The sequence below is a fragment of the Sciurus vulgaris genome, assembly GCF_902686455.1.
Source record: "Sciurus vulgaris genome assembly, chromosome: 14".
Lineage (NCBI taxonomy): Eukaryota > Metazoa > Chordata > Mammalia > Rodentia > Sciuridae > Sciurus > Sciurus vulgaris.
In genome coordinates this window covers 43,843,219-43,869,358 of record NC_136475.1, presented here as the reverse complement: position 1 = coordinate 43,869,358, position 26,140 = coordinate 43,843,219, and the positions used below count along the sequence as shown (strand labels likewise).

Below are 26,140 nucleotides of genomic sequence, written 5' to 3'. Positions count from 1 at the left end.
TAATTACTTTTATATAACATTCTTTTTTTTTTTTTTTTTTTTTTTTTTTGCGGTGCTGGGGATCAAACCCAGGGCCCTGTGCTTGCAAGGCAAGCACTTTACCAATTGAGCTATCTCCCCAGCCCCACTATGTAACATTCTTGAAATGAGTAGAAAAGATAGTAGGCATGGGTTACAAAAGACTGATAGATGGGCCCCTGTGGTGACAGAAAGGTTCTTTTCTCTCTATTAATGTCAATATCCTGGTTGTGAGATGTAGTGCAATGGTAAAGTGCTTGCCTAGCATGTGCAAGACACTGAGTTTGAGTTTGATTTTCAGCACTGCCAAAAGATCAAACAAAAACCCAAAACCTAAGAAAAATGTCCTGGTTGTGATATTTTACTCCAGTTTTGCAAGGCATAACCACTGGCAGAAACTGGGTAAAAGGGTATACAAAATTTATTGTTTCTTGTAATTGTGTGTGAATTTACAATGATCTCAAAATAAAAAGTTAATTAAAAAATATAAATTTGACATAAATATGAAAAACAAAAACCAAACCCTTCTGATAAGTCAGAAAAATCCCTATATAAAAAACCCTCAAGCACTATCATGTCTAGTTCATTAGCAGTTTAATGGGACCATATGTTCTTTATCTATTCTCCCTCTGGTTTTTCTAATGAACACTGTTACAAAGGTTTCACAACAAAACTCTTACTATCTAGCCCATAAATGTCTCCCATGTTTATATTTCCACCAATAGGTTTTGTAGGAAACTTGTGAATAAAACATGTCTTTTTCTACAGTACACTGAAATACAGTCTATAATAATGGCACTTTTGGACAGAAGGCAACAACAGAATATTCATAGTCCAATGAGATCAAGTCAAGAGAGAAAGCTTAGCCATTCTGACACCATTTAATCCTTTGGAAGCAATATAATACTTTAAGACCAGCAATTCAGACAAACATGCTAACTTTATTGAAAGTTAAAAAATATATTTTTTTATTTTAAAGAAATAAAGCATACCTAAAAATATTTTAAGGAAAACATTTCCTTCATTCATATGAACTAAAAACAAAAACCACCACCACAAAACCTTCTCATCTCCAAAAATAAATGTGTTCTTGTTGATCAGATTTTAACTCATTAGACTATTTAAAATTTAGGTAACAGAAATTAATACATAGGTATGTTACCATAATTGTCAGACATTAGACTTAAGTAAATATCTTAAGCAAAAATGAACTATACTGATCAAAATCCCTATTTAGCAAAAGAAACTGATGCTAACTAAAAACTTCAGTGCCAAAATTTAAGAGTTTAAGATAAATTAAATGAACCAAAAGAAAAATCAAATGAACCAAAGAAAATTTTGGTTTCTTGTAAAAACACCTTCTTTATAGTATATGTGAAATCATGGTTGAAAGCTGGGATGTAGCTCATTGGTAGAGCACTTGCGTTGTATGTGCAAGGTACTGGATTCAATCCTCAGCACAGTAATAAACGGAAAACAAAGACAAGAAATACCCCAACATAGGTGTACATATAAATATGTCTTCATATCCTTCATTTCCTTCCCAAGAAGCATTCCATTTAAAAAAGGAAAGCAGAAGTTTAACTAGAGGCCTTAACTGTGCTTTTTCTTTTCAATTAGGATGCTGCCATCAAACATGGAAACATTGCTTTGACACATTTCTGACCAAGAACAGCAAGAATAAGAATTTAATAACATTAATTAATTAAATTTAATTTTAATTAAATAGCATTGCCTTGTTTTGATTTGGATTTTTACTTAGACTTAATTTCTATTTAAAGGAAGTGATGACTTCTATGTTTAGTAGCAAAAATGTTTCTTTAAAAATAAGTTCATTTGCCAGGGACAGTGGCACAGGCTTAGAAGGCTGAGGAAAGAGGATTCTGAGTTCAAAGTCAGCCTCAGCAACTTAGTAAGGCCCTAAGCAACTCAGTGAGACCCTGTCTCTAAATAAAATACAAAATAGGGCACACAACCACTGAGTTCAATCCCTGGTACCCAATTTAAACAGTATTAAGTAGTTAACAGCAGCATGGAGATGGCAAATATATGAAAGTGTCATATGAATGCCCATATTTGACTGATTTAGAATATCATATGGCTAGCAAATATTAGCCTATGTTCTAGTTCCAGCTCTCTATGAAAAATGCAATCTGTTTCCTCATCTTTAAAAATGAAAGAACTGAAGCAGAAATGAAGAGAATTTTGAAGTTAGAAAAAATATAAGCAGCCATCTGGTCCTGACATAAGAATTTACACTTAACATACATAGCACTATATTATGCAGGTTTAGTTCTACTGTCTCTACGGCAAAAGGAACAATTTAGCTCAGAAAAGGAACTAAAAAGAGTAACAGTAGGGGCTAGCGTATATTCTTCAGTTCTAAACTTTTTGAAGCCGTTGGCCAAACTGACCAAGAAAAACAGTATATTTCCATTTAGATATATTCTTACTCTGCTTAGGTCTCTCAGAATGCCTGATCTTGAAATAATTTATCAGTGACATTGAAGTTTCTATCATAGAAACAATCTCAAACTTGTTTTCTATTTCTGTCTTTAATAATCTAAAATCTAAAATAAAACAATTCAGTAGTACTGGTTATTTATATACTTAAATGGTCCAAGATAAACAGTTTTCTAAAGTTTAAAATGGCATATGATTAATTGATATATAACTGGCATTACTAAACTACAAATAAAATATGCCATGACAGCTATTTTTCTGGAAACTTCCTAAGCATTTCTAACACATGTCAAGGGTAACTGTAAAAAAAAAAAAAAAAGTTGCTAGAATCTTTATATGAAGATTTATTATCTTCACAATGGGCCAGAATTTTTAACAGCACAGGAGCTAAAACCTGGGCTCCTGAACCTCTTACATATACAGGCCAGGCCTATGCTTGTGCATTCACTCTCTTTATATATTCTCTCCATATCTTAAAAACCGATTAAGATATGTAGTTCTTCAAAATGAAGTCCTGAAGTCATGCACTTGAGAACCTGAAATAGATGTGTACACAAAGAATGACCTAATGCTTCAGTTACTGATCCCACTTCTTGGTGGTTCAACTCCATGTATACCGCTGTTATCCCAAGGTGATCTAGCTTAGAGAACAGGAAATGGCAGCGCCATTAATTCTACCCTACTGAAAAAAAAAATGTTAAGAGAAGATCTTGCTAAGATTATAAAGCTGTGTTTTCTTTCTTTCTTTCTTTTTTTTTTTTTTTTAATTTTATTCTTCTTTCTCTCTGGTACTGGTGATTGAACCCAGGGGTATTCTATCACTGAGTTATATCCCCAACCTTTTTATTTCGATACAGGGTCTCGCAAAGTTGCGCAGGCTAGCCTCAAACTTGTGATCCTCCTGTCTCAATCTCTGGAGTAGCTGGGATTACAGGTGTGCACCACCCCTGGCTTATGAGGCTGTTTTCTATAATATCTATTACTCTGAAGCTCAGTTTCATCCTTGAAAATTAAGCATGTTGCTCTCAAAGGCAGGAACTAATCTTCCTAAGTTAAAACATTTTTTTCAATAAACATTCTGAAATAATGATATTTTTTATGTGAGTTTGGGAGAACATGAAAAGTTGGTCACAAAATATTTCTTAGGAATAATCTTATTTGTTTGATTGATATAACAGCTTAGCCATATGTTCTCTGAAGTCCAGTGAAACATAATTATTTTCAAATCACGTCTTACCAAAGGGAAAACTTTCTATAACTGTCAGTTTCATCTCAAAAAGGGAAACTGGGAAATCAATCTTCGTCCCTCAACATAATGTTTTCTTTTACTAGTTACATTACTTAGTCTTTTGCTTACTACCTACTAAACACAAGTACAAAAATTTCTGCCCTGAAAAATAAAAAAGAACTAAAACAAATACTAAGGAAGGGACAAAACAAATCTTATATAGATGTTTACCCAATCTTTTGAACACTTCTATTTTGGTGGCAAGTGGGTAGGCATAAAGAGACGCTAGATGGAAAAGAGGAAAATGTTTTAAAAACATGAAAATGGTATAATGTTGCTTTATGGTGAAAAAAATATGTGGACTGCATAAGTTATCTCTGATGAAAGATTTCCATCTACATTAGAGTCTCCATGTGGCTGATTTCAAAATAACTCAAACAGAAAGAACTGTTCAGGTATATTTGTGGGGGAGCCACTTTATGAAACCAATGCAGCTTATGATTGAACAGAGGTAAATTTATAGTAGTTTCTTGGTAAAAGTGATACTTTAATCACATTCTTCCTTCTTTCACAATCAACAGAATTAATAAGCAGGATTTTCACACAAAAGGAGAAATAATAGTGTCGGAGGTGGTAGTTGGAGGTTATTATTTCAGTTGCTCAAAGTAGCACCAGGAAGAAGCAGAATTCATGTCCCCTTTCCCAAGAGACAGGACACCAACTGCACAAACACCTAACCTCCCCTAGCAGAGTAGCTTCATGACATGCTGAGAGTGTATTACCTACAAGGATAACTTATTTTCATCCAGATGGAAAAGTAATTAACATATTTTCCAAGGAGCACATTTATTGCTTTATAAACTCGGGTTTCTCAGTCTGGGCACTACTGACATTTTGACATTGTAGGGGCTTGACCTGTGCGTTTTAAGAGGCTCAGGAGCATCCTTGGCCTTGACATCCACTAGATGCCAGTAGCACACCCTAGTTGTGGCAATCAAAAATATCTCACTGTTTTACTGAATCCCACCTTGTAAGAACCACTGCTGTAATTTTAAATTAGGGACAACAGAATTTGTTGTAAAGAGGGTAATTTCCCCTATTTTTGGCAGTTTGGCACTTAATAACATCATACTAATAATGGTATCTTAAAAGGTTATTTGTATTAAGCCTTTTGTTAGTAAAGGCAGCAGCTTTGAAGGAAGTTGCAGCGAGAGTGAGAATGGAAGAACTTCACCTTGTCTTGTCTGTGCATTTAAAATATTTTATTATGATAACCTCTCTCAAATGGTTGAAGGAAAGAGACTAGAGCTGAGGTGGCTACACAAATAGTTAAAAGGCCAGTACTGGAGGCAGACAAGGAAGCATCTTTTGGACCTATGAGACCATACTCAGAAAAAATAAAAACGGCCTTTGGAAAACATAGGGAGATGCTTCTAAGTCAAAAAAGAGGTGTTAATTTGAATCAACCTTGGGTTGAGGTTCTATTTTTGCACATGCACAGAATGTTACTTAGCAAAATACTCTCACATAAGAATATTTTATTTGACCTTCACAATAGCCCTGTGAATTGAATTGAAAATGAATCTACATTGTGTACAACCATAGAAATGAAATGATGTACTCCATTTGTATACAACATATCAAAATGCAGTCTGTAAAAAATAAAAAGCTAAATGAAAAAATAATAAAAAAAAGAAAAAATGTATACCAATTTTTAAAATAGGGGAAACTATAAACCTCCTAGATGAAGTAGTTTAGGTGTTACCACTAATTCACACCTCAGACAAGGATGAATGGGCTAATTCCTAAATAAGAACAAGAGACTATATAAGAGACCATTTAGGAGAGAGATTATAAAATACATATGCATAGGTCCTAAATAAATTATACTTCAGCACAGATGAGTAACAACTATGCAATAGTGACCAGGGCTTTTTGAGATTATCTCAACCTCCGTCATTTCCTCAATGCTCACTCTATTTGTCAGTCCTATTTCCTGGTAGTTATCAACAATGAAAACTTCAGTAAATAAAGTGGACTTTACATACTTGCTTTAAAAATCAGGAACCTAAGGCAGAAAGAAGGGTATTGCATTAAGGCAAATTCTTGGTACCATCAGGAAGAAAAACATTTAGTGAGTACAGACAGTTTAGGGACAGAAAAATTCATGTGCTCCCTGAATGTTATAGCTAAGAAAAAGACTGCAGGGCAGCATTACTGATTGGGAGAAGGGATTGATGAAACAACCTCACCATCTTCCCCAAAATAATCACTTAATTCTTCACTCTTGAAAGATGTTATTTTAAAAACACAACTAGGAACTCAAACATTTTTATTGTCCTTGTCCATTTTTGGCCTGCATTCAACCATTTTAGATTTCCCAAATTCCTAAAACGGTAATGTTTCTCAGAAAGCAAGACTAGAAATTCCCCTATTAACCATTAAAGCACCAAATAAAAATTCTGCAGAAAGCAGTAAATCTGGTGGAATTTGACAGTTATTTGAAATAAAAACACAAGATAAAAGTATATTTGTGGGAAATTCTATCATTTTCTAAAGTCAGCATCCAACACTGGTCAACTCTTTTTCACAATGGCTAACACTGTGTTCTGTCTCTGTGCCAAGTACTGTTCTAAGCACTTTACATGTATTAACTCATTTAAGCCTTGAACAATCTTACCAGATTATAAACCTTATAAACCTTATTTCATAGGTAAGAAAACCAAGGTTATGAATCAAAACTGCACCACGATGAAATTGTTGAAATAATTATGTTTTAAAGTACACTGGGTAGGGGGAGAGGGGATATTACATTGGGAACTAAAAAACCGAACCAAAAAGTCCCCCAACTCCTTTCTTACTGAAGTACTACAGAGTGATAGTCTGTATAACTGATGCTACTGTCCCGGGGGGAAACTTTTAAAAAATATACTTCTATAATAACAATTTTAATTTTCTCAGTAATGTAATCAATTGTTTAAAGCTTAATTTAAGGTCTCTTGGATAAGCTGGGGGTGGTGGCACATGCCTGTAATCCTGACAACTTGGTAGTTGAGGCAGATGAATTGCAAGTTCAAAGTCAGCCTCAGCAACTTAGTGAGACCTTGTCTCAAGATAAAATTGAAAAAAAGAAAAAAGAAATGGCTAGGGATGTGACTCAGTGGTTAAGTGCCCCTGGATTCAATCCCTGGTAAAAAAACAAAACAAAACAAAAAGTCATTAGATAAATTTTAAACTTGGTGAAAAAAATGAATAATAATTTCTCCAACCAATTTAAACCCCACCAACCTATAGAATTAAACATGGAACACTAAGGGATAGCCACTGTCTTATTTCCAAAAGTAAGCATTATTAATCTTATATAGGCCCTGTATTCTTCCCACAAAAATATTATTTAATGATTAGTTGGGGAAGTCAAATTATTCCCAGAATAGAATAATCTGGGTTTTCCTTAGTCTTTGTGTTTATTAAAACAATGACCAAGTTCTGTGCATTTTTTTTTTTTTAAAGCCAACAATAGTCTCAAAGTATCTCTCCCAAGATAATCATTGATTATACAGGGTAAAATAGTAATTTTACAGTGGGTGAAACTTGGCAGACATTTTCTTAACCTATTGGCAAATTTAACATTGTCAGTAATAAAACATTTTCATGTCATGTGTCTCTAAGGGATATTGCCCCAAAATGGATAATGTTAATCTAATGACAAAACTCCAGACAAATCCAAATCGACAGACATTCCACAAAAGAACTATGAGTACCTGTTAAAAGTTCCATGGTTACGAAAGACAAGTTAAAACTGAGAAATTGTCACAGATTGGAGATGATGTGAAGATGTAACGATTACATGGGAACATAAATTGGATCTGGAACAGAAATAGTGGGAAAACTGGTGAAATTTGAATATGATTTATAGTTGTGTAAATAGTACTATACCAATGTTAACTTCCTGGTTTTGGTAAATAAACTCTGGTTATATAAGTTAATATTACAGGACGTTGAGTAAAGGGTATAGGCAAACTTGATGCATTAGTTTTCTAATTTCTCTGTAAGGTCAAAACAACTTCAAAATAAAAAGTTTGAAAAAAGGCAACAAAAATAGAAAACAAACAAAAATGCCCTTTAAATTCAACACAACACATTAAAAATATAAATTTGAGACCCAAACATTTTCCTCCTTTCAGCCTTCCTACAACCTAGTGAGAATTCCATGTTGCTTGGTCGTGCCAAGTCACAGTGCCTGCAGGGTCTCATGTCTTTTCTCTGAGGTAAAACTATTTTATCTATAGCCCTCTAGTTAGGAAAGATGTCACTGTACAAGTGTGGCCACTCACTAGACAGAGTGATACCTGAATCTGAGCAATTCACATACTGACCGGAATTTGACAGAACCATGCTTCATAGTTTTTTTCTTAAGAAGGTAAAACAAAACAAAACAAAAACATAAAAGGGCAATTTTACTACTCAATGTTCTAGGTGGTCTTAGAAAACACTTTGTATATGCAGTTATATAATAACTTCTAAATTAATGCCGTACACTGAAATCTTTAGCAGTACTGAGCTTTTCAATTCTGTACACCTATATCCACATGAATAGAAATGGGGGCTGGAGGAGAAATTAAAGAATAAAAAGCAACTCTGGGTAATTTTTGATACATTTCATTTAAAAAGCTTTAAATTATAAATCTTAAACTAATAAGTCAAGTATTTTTGAATAATTATTTCATTGTAACTGTTTTCACTAATTATTTCATTTTAACTGTTTTCTTCAGATAAGACACTTGTGAAATACTAAGCCATGACTGTTCATATGGTCAATCCCAAGACTTTGGGTGCCTCATAATCATAAGGGCTATATTCAGGGCCCTTAATAAATTCCAAAATTTACAAATTAGATCTGTCATACATTATTTTCACACCCTACAAAATGGTTAAAATACTTCCCATACCTCACAGGGTCTGTCACAAGGACTGAATGAGAACAACATAGCTGCAATGAGCTATGAATGTTGTCATGTGCCTGATTTGCTCATTAAATACTTTGTGTTGTTTCAGCACTGGTTATTGAACCCAGGGATGCTTTACCACTAACCTATATCCCCACTCCTTTTAAAATTTTGAGACATGATTTCACCAACTTGTCCAGGCTGGCCTCAAACATGCAATCCTCCTGCTTCAGTAGTTGCTGGGATTACATGCATGCACTACTGGAACAGACCTACCTCTTTTTCTTTTTGGTACTGGAGATTGAAGTGCACTTAACCACTGCCCCACATGTTCATCCTGTTTTTTATTTTTCTGAGAAAGGGTCTCATAAAGTTGCTTAGTTGCTGAGGCTGACTTTGAACTTGAGATCCTCCTGCCTCAGTCCCCCAAGCTGCTGGGATTACAGGTATGTGCCACCATGCCCAGCTATTTCTTTCTTTTATAAGACTTTGGGATGTGTCCAAATTATCTAAACTGTAAGATTAAACAGTGATTTACAACTATATAAAGTAATATTTTAAAAATCAAGTATTTGTTAAATGTCTATTATGTATTTAATTAGGCATACAAAGTAGTTCTTCATAAATACTTGGTTTACTTCATGGTGGTTGAGACCCATCATTTAAGATTTAACTGTTTTCTAAAAGATTCATCTTTCTTGGTATCTAAATAAATTTAATCTATTCTTTGTGGGTAACTTTGATACTCTCTAGAAAGTTCTAGTTTTTTATGCTTTTAATTATATATAAACATAAACAAAGACCTTAGAAACCACTACAAATTAATTCAAGGCTGAATGTTATATTGGATTCTCAATAGGGGAAAAACAGTACATCTAAATCAAATCAGTTAGAACATGTTTTCCCTGCTCTTGAAAGGAAGACTTTAAGTCTCCTCATTTCAAAATTCAGTAAGAAGTTCCATCCAAAAGGAATGGGTAAAGAAAAACAGAGTTGAAAAATTGAATTACAAATAAAACCCTTAACATTGTTTTCTTCAGTAAAACCAGTTATCAATAGAAATAAATCATCTTAAGATTATTATCATTATTGTAAGTTGACAATATTTCTACCACTGAGCTACATCCCCATAGCTCTTTTAAAATATTTTATTTTGAGACAAAGCTCACTAAGTTGCCCAGGCTGGCCTCCAACTTGGGATCCTGGGTTTTATAAGCTGTGCCATTACACCCAGCCAACAAGTTTCATCATATGAGAGTTTTAATTTTTCTTTCGGGTTCACAAAAAAAGTTCTCAAAAGTAGTAGTTGATCTTTTTTTTGACCAAATCAAATGTGTTCCCCACAAATTTTTATAACAGTAATTTAGAGACACTGTGTGTGGGAGGCTCAGAACATCTTATTTTATTTTTTTAGCAGAATGAATATCTTAAATCACTCAGTATGGTATTTCTATTTAAACCTTTTCAATAGGAAAATGTTAAATACAAATAGCAGGGATATTTCTAAAAATTTTCTATCATTCCACCACTTTGGTAATTGTTATATTATCACATTACAAATACCAAATTATATAAATTATGATCAATTTCCCTGTTTACAACATTTCTCTTGTTACTGACTTATCATCCATCTTATACATATACAAGAGAATACTTCATCCTTACAAACAGATTAGAAAATTGGATCAAAAATAATTACACGTTAATATTCTAGGATCTGGATTAAGTTATTCATAATTTCCAACAGGAAGACAAAAACTTTAATTATATTTTTTTTGGTGAAAATAAAGTGCTTCAGAAAAGAACACTACCTGGAAACTAATAATTGTTCACTTTTTTTTTTTTTTTTTAGCAGAAAGAATCCCCCTAATCAATCATCATTTAATAATTTCATTTAATAATCTGAAATTATTAAATCTCACTATATCAGAAGAACAATCAGAATATCCAATTAGAAACATTACCTAAAATCCCTATAGAGCATAACTGTTAGCATTTTTAGAAAAATTACTTGTAATTGGTCCCACTTTCACAAAGGATCTCTTTCTTGAAAGGATCTTGGGAGAAGATTTATAGATAAGAAACTAAGATTGTGAATAAGCTGTCAACAGCTAAGCAAAGTACAATGACAGCACCATCATTCTGGCTACCAAGCAATTTCCTTCAGAAAGCAACATAATTCTCAAATTTGATAACTGAAAACAATAGACAACATCACATTCTAATACACGTAAAAACCTACTATAGCTTAGATTTTAAAAATATTAAAAATGAACAACTTTCAGTTTTCTATAATGAACAAACAATAAACACCTATAGTTATATTTCTTAGCTTTCTTTATGACTGATGGGAAATAAGATTAATAATGTAAATCCTCCCTAACAACATGAACAGTATTTGAGATTTATTCAACCCTTTCCCTAGGTTGGAAGAAAATTTAATTCATATAACACACTTCTAAAGCTGAATATGGAAAATGAAATATAGATGGTTTAATTATGCTTCAAATCATTCTTTTTGCAAGCTTATTTTAACCTGAAGCACCGACAACGTGACACTTAAAATTAAGCCATAGAACACCTACCTTTTTATTCCATTGCTATCACCACACGCTAGACAAACAACCTTCTCACCAGAGGATAAATCCAGATAGTATTAAAGCATCTACCAAATACATTTGGAACGACACACTGAATAAGCAAGCTGTCTGCTCAGTGTTCTTTCACTTAAGCACCTCATAATGTGTGTGGGTGGGCCTGTGTTACGCAAAATAGGTAAATACTACATAATTCTAGATTCTATTGGCTGAAGTGAAAATTCACTTCTTCTTTACCTCCTCCCTAAGGAAGTCTGTGGCCCAAAAGGGAAGAAACGGAAGTAAGAGGAAGCACAGAACACTTTTTACACAGGCTTAATAACAAGCTATGGAATAAGGTACTTCAAAGAGAAAAGTATTCTATTTCTTAAAAAGGCTGTCTTAACAATATAAATGCTCTATAAATGTCAGAAGTATAACCAAGATAGAGAACTACCTTTTCATGACAGTAAAATAGACTATTTTAACAGATTTAATAGGATAACTTGTTAAGAAATACTCCATTTGAAAAAAAAATCAATGCAATTCATATGTAAAGAAAGAGTATGCTTTTAGCACTACTAAATGGATCCAATTTTTTGGTCTAGTCCTAAAATTCTATATTATCTAAGACAAAAACAACTGAACATTTAATCACATTTTCAATTGATCATATTTATTTATTTCTAGCTTTATACTTTAAAATAAACTAGATTCATTTGGTGCTCATGAACATGGAGAAATAATAGCTGTACCCAGAGATAAGCTGGGACTAGAAAAACTTCATCAAAAAGTTACTGCGGGCACCCAACTTAATGACTTTTGCTGCTCTCAGATTATCCCACTTATACATTCCATTCAAGGAGTAACTACCTATACTACAAATTTCCCCATATCCTTTCTTAGAAAAGTAAGTGTATTTCTCAAGGGGAATGGTTGGGCATGGACCTACTCTATTTCTCTACACAAAAGTGAAACTACTTTGTGCTTAATTATGCTTTTTTTTTAAGAATACAAAAATAGTGCTGGTTCATACTTGCTCAATAAGCTACACATGCAAATAATCTATACCTTAGTTGTTAAGCTGAAGTCCAACTTGAATCTAGGTACTCACTATTTTCCTGTTAAAGTCTTTTAGTACTCCTCAAGTGTTAAACCTTACTATTAAAAGTAATGAATGGAATACTAAGACTGATATTGATACCCACAGTTCGTAGCCACCTATTAAATGGCTATGCAGACAGTAAGACTAAATTCAATCACATTAGAGTGAATATTACTAATAATAAAACCTAATTGAAAAGTACCCTTTGTGACCTTAATTAGAATCATTCAAAGTCTTACCTATAAATGTACTGCATTTTTTTAAAGTATAAAAAAAAAATACTTTTGGTGGCCCTAAATTTATTTGCAAAGCATTCTTATAAAGTGTCCATAGGACAACAGGGCGACATTTTAAAGAAAATATCATTATAGTAATATCTTATTGCTAATGACTTGGCACAGAATGAAACCACCCTCTTATAGCTGGTTTCTACTGGTCTCAACATTCCATAAATATGTCATATGCCTTGAAGCTGTTCTTCAGTACATCTGGATAATACTTCTTTTCCTCCTTCTACTGGCAACAGGCTCACTTAGTTTATAGTGAAATAAATCTGCTCAGGTATCTTGCTTACGTCCAGTCCAAAAAACTTACATGCAAGGATGATCTGGGTATATTTTAAGATCTTGCTATCTGGTAATCCTGCTTTGTCATGTGATTCTGGACTGATGAAACTGCTCAAGAAGTTGAACATGACAAGTTCAGTGTTCATACCGAATAGAATGTAGTTGTGGTTGACTGTCTATATCTTAAAGTTTATTCCATAACAAAATCTGAGAATCTTTTTAGCCTTTGGATCAATATACAAATTCTCTTAATTTTGTAAGTCTATTTGTTGCTCAATCCTATGCAACTGAGATATTAACAGTCTGAGATATTATGATATTAATATATCATATAATATGATATATTATCATTATTACCTTAATGGTTAAAAATAGAACATTAAGGGTATAAAAATTTCTTATGTATACCAAGCTCTGTGTTTGTATCTCTTAAGAAAATACATTTTTCTTAAAGAGCCCTAAGAAGATACTGAAGATAAAACCTGCATATTTTCTAAGTGATAACAATGAACTGATTTTAAAATAGGACAAAGACCCATATTCATAAGGAATAAAAAGGTTAAATTTCTATGCTTTTCGTTCCCAGTCTGAATTCTGACACTTCGAAATACATATGTAAATAAAACAAACCCACAACAAAAAAACCCTTCCTTTTGTTTATCACGTGCTTTTATTTACAATGAAGTTTGATTAAAAACATCACAGAGGCCAGTCAAATACAAATATAAAACATAACCAAAACTTCAAGTAGTTTTCTCAGCTGGTGGGAATTAAAGTTATCAAACTTTGGCAAATGTACCTGAATCTCAATAACTTTTCCCCTACTTACATATCCAGTTTGGCTTACAAGTATCTTAAACTTTTTCATCTTACTCTACAATGAATCTGGCAATTATTTGAGTTGAGTCCAGGGACCAATTATAAACTATTAGTACCCTGAAACTTAAAAAAAAAAAAAAAAAAAAAAAAAAAAATCACTTCCCCAAACAAAAAGAAACTGTGCTTACCTCACGATTTCTAGGTCTTTTCAGATGTCCGTTTTCTTATAGTCCTATTTTTTTTCCTTTTGTTGTTGAGATTTTGGTTTCACCTTTGGACCCAACTGACCTCTGAGAGCTTGCTTCTTTTCTAATGATCTCTGAATACTACCAATGATGTAATCAAGGACTCATTCCTTATAGTCACTTTACCTCTAGCCACACCTTCAGCAGGTGTGTAAATTATTTCTTCCTTTTGTTCTGCCTCACTGGTGATGCTTAGGCCATGTCCCTCTAGTCCACATTACAATTCATATAGATGGTATCTGTTATTCAACAGCACATTTTTATTATATCTAGATGTGCCCAGTTTTTCACTTGTCAAATCCATCTAACTACAAGTCTTTTGAGAAAATGTACATTAGGCCTGAGCTTCATCAAAAAGGCATAGTTCTTCCATGTTAAGGGAGGAAGGAAAAAAAAAAAATCACTGGTGTTACTGTAACACATAATCACATTTTAAAGCTGAAGGAACCTTAAAGAATATACTGTTCAATCTTCCTTTCAATTCTCTCATTTTATAGATGAGAAAAATCTATATCCAGAGAGGGTAGGTTATTTGATGAAAGTCACAGGGCTAAGTAGGGAAGCTAGTTAATACATCTTTCTACTCCTATGTTAGAGCTTGTTTCATTAATTTTAGAGGCAAATTCATAAGCACTGAAGAACAGAACTGTCAGCAAACAAGTAACTCATACTGTACTATATGGATATTATTACATGAGATGGTGAAATGTTTGCTTTTAGTGCTATTCTTTGCTATATGCTATCATAATTTTATACCATAAAAAGAAAACTGAAAATCAGACAAATAAAAATTTGGTGAAAGGCATCCCTATGGAGAGCTGTTTCTTTCTGCACAAATGGGGCATGCCTCCCTGAATTGGCTGTTTATATTCACTTTGTAGGTTTTTATCACCTATAAGTCTCCTTTAAAAGAAGGAAAAAAAAAAAAAAAAAGGAAAAAAGAAATCTACACATCAAAAGTACTTCCACAAAGAACCTATAGAATGGGAAAATATATTTGAAAATCACATGTATGATAAAAGACTTGTATCTGGAATATTTAAAGAACTTTGACAACTCAATAATAAAAAGATAAATAACTAATTCCAGCAACTCAGAAGGCAGAGGCAGGAAGATTCCAAGTTCAAGGCCAGCCTTAGCAACTCAGCAAGACCCTGTCTCAAAATAAAAATTTAAAAGTTAAGGATGTAGTTCACTTGTAGAGAGTTCAATTTAAAAATTGGTAGAAGATCCAGATATTTCACCAAAGAAGAAATATAGTCAATAAATACATAAAAAGATGCTCAATATTATCTGTCATCAGGAAAAGACAAATCAAAACCACAATAAGCTGCCACTTCAGATATACTAGGATAACTATAATAAAAAGGACAGATAATGACCAATATTGGCAAAGATATAGAAAAGTTGATATCATTAATCACTGCTAGTGAAAAAGTAAAATGGTAGTCACCTTGGAAAATACGGTCTAGCATTTCCTCTAGATTAAACAAAGTTATCATATGACTTAGTAATTCAATTTCTAGGCATAAACCTAGAAGAAATGAAAACTATGTCAGCACAAAACTGATGCATGTTCATAGCAGCATGATTCATGATAACCAAAAAGTGAAACCACCCAAATGTCCAACAATGAACGGATAAACAAAATATGGCTACACCATACAACAGAATAGTTGGCAATAAATGGAATAAAGTACTAATACATGAGTGAACCTTTAAAACATATCACTAAGTGAAAGAAATCAGTCACAACCACATGTATGCCTCCATTTATATGACAAGTCCAGAATAGGCAAATCCAGAGACAGAAAGTAGATTAGTGGTTGCCTGTGTATGTGTTGTAGAGTGGGGAGTTGAACTAGGAGTGATGGCTAAAAGATATGGGGTTTCTTTTTCAGATGATATAAACGCTCTAAAACTAATTGTGATGATGGCTGCACAATTCTGAGACTATGAGTAATATGAGTTGTACTTCAAAATAAAGCTGTTAAAATAAACAAGAAGGCAAACAAATAAAACACTAGCACATTAAAAGAAATCTGCTACAGACTCAAGGACCACTGGATACCAGCATTCATCTGGAATTCAAATACTAATCTTACGCAACTTTAGAACTTACGTAAATTAAAAAAATTCTAGATATTGTAACTCCTACTTCTTCTTGAGTCAGAAAAGCTGAGGGAAACTAATTACATGAAGAGTCTACAAAATAGATAAAATTTTCAGAGCTGGAATTTCCCAAACCAAATGCTTTTTGTGTCAGAAATCATGAAATTAACAACCAGGCTCGGAATTTTAAATCTCATACTCTATTTTGGTCAATTCTTAATTGTAGGTATGGAGTTTTTTGGAGTTGTTTATATTTTTACTGACATCTTACATCACCTTCAATGAAAGCAAATGAAGAATGTATTCTCTGACATCAACCAATTCTCTGAATAAACTCAACAACCAACCACCTATTTGGAGTTAGTGTCAGATTCTACAAATTGAAGGGCTCAGTCCCAAAAGACTCCTCCTAGTTCAGGTGTCAATCAAAAGTCCCAGGCTACCTGTACTTCTGACCTACTTACTGGCTATAAATTGAGGGGTTCCATAATTTATTAGTATAGCTCACAGAAGAGCTAAAACAAAACAAACCACTTATGTTTTTCTTGGTTTATTATAAAGACTATAACTCAGAGCCAGGCATTGGGGCACGACTGCAGTCCTGCTACTCAAGAGGCTGAGGACAAAGGATCACTTGAGCCTAGGAGTTTGAGACCTGCCTCGCATTGTAAGACCTCATTTCAGAAAACAATCATCACCACCAAACTCAGGAACAGCCAAATGGAAAAGATGCATAGGGTAAGGTATTTGGAGCAGGTGTGAGCAGTGGGGTTTCTGTACCCTCTACAGAGGTGCTGTTTCCAGTGCTTTGTTTTTTTGTTTTTATTTTTGGTACCAGGGATTGAACTCAGGGGCACTCGATCACTGAGCCACATCCCTAGTCCTATTTTATATTTTATTTAGAGACAGGTTCTCACTGAGTTGCTTAGGATCTCACTTTTGGTGAGGCTGGCTTTGAACTTGTGATCCTCTTGCCTCAGCCTCCTGAGCTGCTAGGATTACAGGTGTATGCAACTGTGCCAGGTTCCCAGTGCTCTGATGTGTTCACCAACCCAAAAGTTTGACCTCAGGCCCCAGACCCTTTCCTGGGTCAGTGGGTGAGACTGAAGGTTGCAATCCTCTTGTCACTTGGTCCTTCTGGTCACCCATTCTGAGAGCCCCACTCTAAGTAACCTCAAGAGCATAAATTAAAGTATGATCTGAAAAAAGCTCATTATGAATAACACAAGGCATTTTGATCACTCAGGAAATTCTAAGTGTTTTAGGAGCTCTATGCCAGGAACCCCAGGAGGCACAGACACTAAACAAATTTTTGTATTATACCATAGCAACAGTATCATATTAGCTGAATATTCAAATAAATAGCCTAATAGAAATCTATGGCCAGTATGTGACTTAATTCCTAAAAGAACAAAGACATTACCAAACCAACAGATATGGTATTTAGCCCAAAGTTGGTGTCTGAACTAATTAGCCAGCCTGCCCATCTACCTTTGTCCTATTTGACTAAATAGCTAAAAACTGAAGTTCTCTCATAACTAATATTTCTAAGTTACCAGATGATGACATCCCTTCACCACCAGGGAATAAAGAGTCACACGTTTTCTAATATTCTAGATTAGTACTTTCTATTAAATACTTAATGATTTTTCCTATTAACAATTGTGGGTTTCTCTCTCTCTCTCTCTCTTTTTTTTTTTTTTTTTTTTTTGTGGTGCTGAGGATTTGAACCCAGGCCTTGTGCTTGCAAGGCAAGCACTCTACCAACTGAGCTATATTCCCAACCCTTGTGGGTTTCTCTTATAGTTTTATTAGATTTTGGAGCAAGTTGCCAAACTGAGGGGTGCAGTCTACCTACTCTCAATTTTGTGCATCCAGAGTCACCAATGATGCAATAAATGACCTCAGAAATACGACTGAGCATTCACTATGTCAAATCTATGGGAACATTCAAACTAATGCAAAGATATGATTGCCTATACCACCTTGCTGACTTATGAAATAAAAGTGTAAATCAATCAGCCCAAGCCAAATCAGTACAGGAGAGGCAATACTATTAATGCAAAAGACCATAAGTACTATAAGATTTCAAGAAAAATGATACCATTGAGGTAGAAGAGGATCCAGAAAAAAGTTTTATTTGAGTTGAGGTATTTGAGTTGGATCCTGGGAGAGAGATTAGATTATGATAACTGGAGAAAAGGCATTTCAGGCAGAAAAAAACTGCATCAAAATTAAAAAGGAAAAGGGGGGAAAATCCACATTACACGCTTCAGAAAGGGTCAGTTAGCAGCTTACTGGAGTGAAAGATTTAGTCAGGATGTCAATGAAGACCAATTTATAGAAATTAAGGACCATACCTTTGATAAGCAAGCAATATATACATACACATTTAATAATCGAATGAGATACATCTGGAAAGGTAAAGAAGTGCTGGATATAATGAGCCTTAAAACCCAGGATAAAGAATGAACTTCATTTAATAAAAAGACTTTAAATGAGGCTTCAGAGAGGGGAAGAAAATGAACTTGTATATAGCAGGTATGCAGACTATCACCCATGTTAAGCTCAATATTTACCATTGTCCTATGACAGATGAGGAAATTAGGCTAAATAATTTGCTCACAGTCATTTAGAAACTAAGTGGCAAAACAAACTTATTTGAAACATCTGGTCTTTCTAGATGTTTAGACGTATACAAAGTATGTTAAACGTAGAAGAAGTAAATAAAACATTTTGGAGACTGAAGAGGAAAACAACCTAAAAAACACAAAACCTCAGTAGCAAAAGTCAAATCTGAATTTGAGCACATGTTCTATCATTCTACAGTGCATAAGCAAATCCACCAAATTAGGGCCAGAAAATGTATGACAACAATGTCTAGGACAAAAAATAATATATTATCTCAAATGTAAATTTTATATTATGATAAACTTTTATTTTGCCAAATCTGAGTGGAATATTGGAAACGAAAATATAGGCTGTTTGGGCACACAAAAAATTCACCTTCCCCCCCCCCCCCAGGGCTGAGGACAGAATTCAGGGCCTTGCATGTGCTAGGCAAGTGCTATGCCACTGAGCCAAATCCCCAACCCTTAAAAGTCACTTTTGAGATTCTTGGACAGTTATCTCAAACAATAAACTTTCAAAAGAGATTAAACTGGTAGATGAGAGGTTAGCCTAATGATGGAGAGGGAAAGATAAGTCCTAAGTATTGGGGCAGAACGGATGATGTTAAGTCATAGCCTTCTTTCTAGTTACTGATTTTACTCACACGTTTTGGTAATTTCTTACTGTTAATTTATGAAAATCTCCATCAGTGAAAATCTTGTGTGGGCTCCCTCAGCATTTTTGTACTTTATTGTTCAATTTCCCTCAAAAGTAAGTCTCTTCATCTAAGGAAGGTAGGAGACCTTTTAGGTCATCAGACAGGGATGGGTTAGAACCCTTCCTTTCTCTCAGTGTGAATGGATAAAAAACATATCAATAACCAATCAACCAAGCAGTAATCTCTCATTGAGTAAGTTGGGGTGCCTAGACATTTCTGAAATGCAAGGATATTTAAAAAAATAACAAGTTACATATAAAAAGAATGCCTTATTAAACTATGTAAAACTAGCTAGGGCAAAACTGATCCAAAAAAGACATCTCTGATGTTGGAGTCTTTATATTTTTAGGTACTGAGAACCAGGACAAATATGATAAAGCAGGAGTTTACTTATAGAGTGCAGGGAGAGTGGTTTGGAACAAAACTAACAATTCATTAATTATTAAGGAATTTTAATATTTGTACCCCCAAATGTAAAACCTTACTTGAAAAAATTCAGTACAGTACAAACAAAAAGTATGACAATTATTGATTTTCCTTTATTTCATGACAATAGGAAATGCCTCTTTACACTATATTTTTTCAACCATGGCTACACTACTAATACCTGAAAAAAAAATTCCCTTAAAGCATTATTAATTTGCAAAATCCCAGGTTCTTACAAAATACTTTTGTTGATATTTACTAAACAACAATAATGAAACAAGGGAGAAATAAAGCACAAACCCTATCAAGTTCCAAGTCATTAAGAGTTTATTTGAAAACTTTTCAGAGAGACATGTTTGTGTATAAAACTTCTGTTGGGCCACTATTCTTTTGTAGATAACATCACTGCAATATTTTCTAACTGATGGTGAGTCAGGTTTTTAATACTGATGAACATAGCTTGAATTGGAATGGATGTCTTCTGGGAACTTCTGCTGAATTAAAAATATATTCATTAAATTCTGTTTTAACTTTTTTCCCAATCTTCTATTTCCAATGAGACCAAGTGACAACTGCAATTTTGCTAATTGTAGTTCTTTCTCTCGTTGTCAAAGGGTTACCATACTTGAAACTGGAACCTGGAGAATCTAGGTTGTTGTCTCAGTTGACACTTGAAAGTTGTAATTTAGCCTCTAACTACAATGTTAGAATTGACCACTGAACAGGAATATCTATTCCTTTTCTCAGAGCAGTTCTCCACCTCTGTTAATTCACTTTATAGATCATATAATTCATTCATGTTTTCTTCATATTCAAAACAGGATTTATTTGGATGATACAGGGCTGGGGGTTGTGGCTCAGTGACAGAGCGCTTGCGTGGGGCCCTGAGTTCGATCCTCAGCACCACATAAAAATAAAAGTAAAGGTATTGTGTCTGTCTTCAACTAAAAAAAAATATATATATAAATTTTTAAAAAATGAGATACAAAGGGTGAATAGTGTATATTTAAAAGTCAGAAAAATAACACTGCCTTACTCTGAAATTTCTCACATTCAGGTTAGTTCAGTAAACATTTATGCTTAAGAGTGCCTACTATGAGTCCTACACTGTGCTAGGAGATCAACGTGAAATGTTCCTATCTTGAAGGTGCTAATAGAATTAGGAAAAATAAGGTTTTTCCCCTAGAATTTTTGAGATTTCTAATTTTTATTCATATAATAATCGTCTTAAAAGACAAAACCATTTGTCCTAATTATGCCTCCTGCTTTTAATGAAGTTTTATTACAGAGTATATGATAGTATGTTTAAATTTCTATATGTATCTTTGAATTTCACACAGCTTCCAATTCTCAGCAAGAATCTCCTCTCTTTATTCACATATTAACATCTGTCAAACCACTGGGTTCTACGTAAGGCAACATGATTATTTTTTAGTCACAGAAATATAGGCAAGATCCTAATGGATATATTGCTCTTTTTCTTTGAAGAGACACAGACATAAAATTGCTGATATTTGAATCTGTATGTTTGGTGGGTTTTAAATTTTTCTTTCCAACATTTCATCACGGAGTATTTGGTCTATCACCATCTCTGTGTTTACTGAGCCAAGTATCTACAAGGACAAACAGTAAAGCTTCCTATTCATTCCAGTGAAATCAATTAGGTTATTCACACATTTATTGAACACTTGCCAAAGACTTCCCTTTTTTGGTATCAATAAAAAGCAATCTTATAATAAAGGTTATTTTGTTTTGAAAAAAAGCCAGGGTTCTCAAATTTGCTGTACTACTCTGCAACTCTTGCTTCCCCTGCCTTCAACACTGTGTGGGTGGAGGAAAGAAACTAAGACATTCAGAACAAAATGTGAAGTCAAGGGAAATTTTTAGATAGCAATAAATTGTGAAAATCACTTAAACTTAGAACAATCTTTTGTTGAGAAACATAAATGGAGGCATTTTAATATATCCCTGGCATTTAGTGAAAAAATACTAGGCAGAGAATACAATAAATTTATAGATCTGAACTGTTTAACCTAATCGAGTTTTTTCATACAACCCAATAAACTGTAATTAAAACCATATTCAAATAGGTTTTGTCTAGTGGTTCTTCTTAAGACCTTTTAAAAAGGAAGACTTTATCTGGAGACAAAGTCTTAGTTCATGCAATGTATTATTCCCTTTTTTATGATTATAAAAATGTTCTTCAGTAAATATTTAGACTTGTCATAGTCATTTAAGACCACTCATTTAGGTCACACTGTATCTTTAAAAGAACCATTTTATATTTATAAAACACACAAAACCTATATAAATACCAAATACACTGCTGATTCTCGAAGATGTAGAATACAGTATACAGTTGCTAGTACTGATCCTCATACAGTCTTATATTTTAACAGTCTTATAGTTTCTTATATGATAGATTAAATTATTACCTTCTAAGGCAATATATATGTTAAGTTTTCATGCAAATCACTCAATTACCTCCTGAGAAATACAATGTATCTTTTGTTAGAAATAATTTTCAAGCTGGGTAGGGTGACCCATGCCTGTAATCCCAGAGCCTTAGGAGGCTACAGCAGGGGGACTGCAAGTTAAAGGACAGCCTCAGCAATTTAGCGAGACTGTTGTAAAATAAAAAATAAAACAGACTGGAGATGTAACTCAGTGGTAAGATGCCCCTGGGTTAAATCCTCAATACAAAAAAAAAAAGAAAAAAAAAAAAAGTTCAATTCTATTATACATTATTAAAAAATTACTGTAGTGGTGTAGTAGCTAAAGAAGAAAGTTCCTCATTTGATATGTCCCAATATAATCAATTAATTTTAATTTTTAAATTTCAAACCATGTCTCTTTTGGACCTGACATAATTCAAATTCTTCCTGACTTTTTCCTGAATCTACAGTAACATGACTCTCCCCCTCTATATCACATACAATGAACATTTTTGACAAAACAATATATAGAAAATGCTCAGCAAACAATTTTTAAAATATTATCTCTACTTACTTATAAAAAATTCTGATATTTTAAGACCTACCTGATATGCCTTTTCCAATTAGTCTCTCTTTATCCACTAAACTGGGTATAATCTATTTTGAGCATCCACAGCTTATGTGCAAGTCTTTTAAGGACCTTATATCTAGCTTTGCATTACAGTTACATATAACCTTGGGCTATCTATAATCTATTAAAGCTAAACAAGGAGAAACTGTCTTGCTCATTTTGCAGCACTTCAAAGAATAAAGGAAAGGATGATTTTTAAAAATGTTTGCAAAGTTATATCTTAGGGAATACTTATTTTATTTGGTGGATAAAGCATAAATATTTCTGTGGTGTCAAGAAATTAAATTTTTTTTTTCTCTAAAGACTGTAGAATGTTAAAGTCTTTCAGGAATGGATGTTCTCATTCATATACACATTAATATGACATAAGAAACAGGAGGAACTTTGTACTTTGTTTCATATTTTTTGGTAGAGTAACCAATCATGGGGATCAATCTTCTCTTCCTTTGTAGTAAGAAGGAAGTTTTCATTTTCAGACTAAAATGCATTATAGAACTTAGCACGTAAAGCCTGTCAGTAGCTCTCATAACCCCTTAACTCCTATTGTAGCTCTCTTAAAGGCCCTAACCTAGGCGAAGACCTCAGTTTCACAGTCCTTTATGAATCTGTTTCAAAAGACCAGTCTGCTTAAAACACTGAAGAACTAGCTCAACAAATTTGATAACTACAGCTAACAGGAAAATTAGTAATATGGTATTTATTAAAGTAGCAACAAATTTCAATACATTTTCAAAATCCTCATTGGTAAAAAGTTCTAACAATTCCCATTTAAAAACAGTGAATTTATAGAAATTCCAAATTAAAACTAAATATCAAATGTGAAAAAAAGTCTTTCTACTTTTTTCCTAGGTCTTTTCTAATTGAGTACTAATCCTTAACATGGAAAAGGTACTAATAAGCATCATGGACATCTATTTTTTACTGTCCAGCAAAATTCAGCCCTCCCCTGGTATAATGGTATTGTTATTTCGTTTTTGGAGGAAACCTGTTTTTTACTTTCAGTTCATGTCTGGTGGAGACTACACCCTCAAACTTGGCTAAGCATTAGTTGTCTCAAAAATTTGAGCTTCATGTTCTCCTGGCTACAGGGGAGTGGACCAGTTAATAACCAATAAGATGCAATAAGACTTTGCCAAGGCTTCTAGGAAAAAGACGGTCACTCCTTTAGTTACTTGTGACACTGTGAGGATTTAGAGGGTAAGGGAATGGAAGCTATCAGGAACACTAGATTAGAAAGCAACACTGAGGAAGCAGTACTAAAAAACGCACAGAAACCGAGTCCTGGTAACATTATTTATGCCTTGAGTGGAGTCATTCTTGAAGACACACCTATCCTGAACCAATTTACACAAATCAATACATTTCCTTTCTCCCCCTCCATCCTGTTGAGTTTTCCACTACAGCAGAAGAGTCTTAACTGATATAAAAATTATTTCAAGTGTGTTTGTTTCCCCCAAAGTAAATACACTAGGTCCCAGAATTAAGCAAGAACACTCTTCAGCACAGATGATTTTGGCTTTTCAAAGTGCGCCCTCCTCTTAAGGCCTTCTTCCCCTAAGTTCAAAGGTCACAAGATTTCATATCTTCTACCTCATATTGTCTTACTACAACGCACTTTTTTTTTTTGCCACAAAGGAATTAAAAAGTGACACTGGAAAAAAGAAAATAACAAGTAATTAGGTAGAGAATTAAGCTGGGGGGGAGAGCAAATCAGCCATAGAAGCTTTAAGTAGTAACCAGATGTACTTTAAATTTTTACTAGAAGCATAAACAAGTGTCAGAGACTAAAGCTTAAAAATTAAGCAGAGTCGACAACATAAAGAATTTAATACAAAGACATCATAATATTGAAATCAAAGATCCTATTCAAAAAGCAGCTGATAAAAATTAAAATTCACAGAAAAACTTCTTGGGAAATTAAAATGTCTTGGACTTTTAAAAAGAGGCAAATCATTACATAATTTCAAAAGAGGGACCAGTAATCGTATTCATAAAAATTCTTGATTTTTAAACACACTGGTGGTTATGACATGCAACTGAACCCCCAAGTCATTCTGAAAATGTTCAGCAAAAGATTTAATAGAATAAGTAAGTCACAACTACTAAAGTCATTACAAGAGCAATGTAAAACTAGTACTTCCACTTTCTAGGGATTTTGGTGACTTAACCGCTAATAAGAAAAAGAAAACATGGTATACAGAACAAAATGGAATTAAATGGAGGGATATGCTTAGGCTTCTCAGATGGTAGTAAAGTGAGATTTTATGTGCCTATTTTTGTATCTTCTATATTGTGAGCAGTAGGTGTGAGTGCTAGAATACATTACCATACTCTTCTGATCACAAGGAGACCATTAATATGGAGTCTGTAGGAAACATGATGAGATAAATATTATTATTTGAGATGAAGTAAAATGGAGTAGTTAAGGTAGTTATGGAGTCAGACTGTCTATGTCCAACTATCTGCACCATCATTTAATAGCAGCGAGACTTGGATTAACTTCACTGAGGCTTAATTTCTTCACCTGTAAACCTGAGATAATAAATAATAACAACAACTAATACATATGCAAACTTTAAGTGCCAAGCATTTTTCAAAGAGCTCTGTGTATTAATTCTTTAATTCATAATAATGTTCTTAGGATACAAGTAATATTATTGTCTCCGTTATAAAGGAGGAGAATGAGACAAAATCAGTTTAGTAAACTGCCTGAGGTCACAGAGCTATTAAGTCAGTAGGACTGACATCTGGGATTGGAACCTGAGACATCTTGGTTAAAAGCTAATAGCTGTCCTCGTTATACCCTATTAATATTACTTAACTTCAAAGAATTGTTATGAGACAAAGATCGAGCACATTATAGCAGCTCTATAGAAGTCTTCAGGCAGTCCCTTTCTAGTGACCTGAATATTTATATTATCAACTATTTAGAAGTAATTAGGGGCTGGGGATATAGCTCAGTTGGTTGAGTGCTTGCCTCTCAAGCACAAAGCCCTGGGTTCAAATCCCCAGTACCGCAAAACAAAACAAAACAAAACAAAACAAAAAAAACTAGAAGTAATTAGTATGGATACTATTTCTAGTTGAAGAAAATATTTTGGAGTTAGGGCAATATTGGAAATTAATTTTTATTAAAGGTAATAAATTGGGCTGGGGACATAGCTCAGCGGGTAAAGTGCTTACATCACGTGCACAAGGCCCTGGGTTCAATCCCCAGCACCACAAAAAAAAAAAAAAAAAAA

The 26,140-nt window shown here is 33.7% G+C and overlaps 1 protein-coding gene across 2 annotated transcripts in view; it reads right to left on the bottom strand.

The window, feature by feature from the left end:
- Positions 1–26,140, bottom strand: part of PELI1 (pellino E3 ubiquitin protein ligase 1) — a 57,485-nt gene that overhangs the window by 16,837 nt on the left and 14,508 nt on the right. Inside the window, exon 1 of one of the 2 annotated variants that reach the window (XM_079111227.1) lies at positions 13,910–25,833. The exons of the other annotated variant lie outside the window; for it this stretch is intronic. The gene's annotated coding sequence lies outside the window, so the exon portion shown is untranslated. Of the gene's footprint in view, positions 1–13,909; positions 25,834–26,140 lie in introns of those variants that run through there. 2 annotated transcript variants of the gene reach the window in all.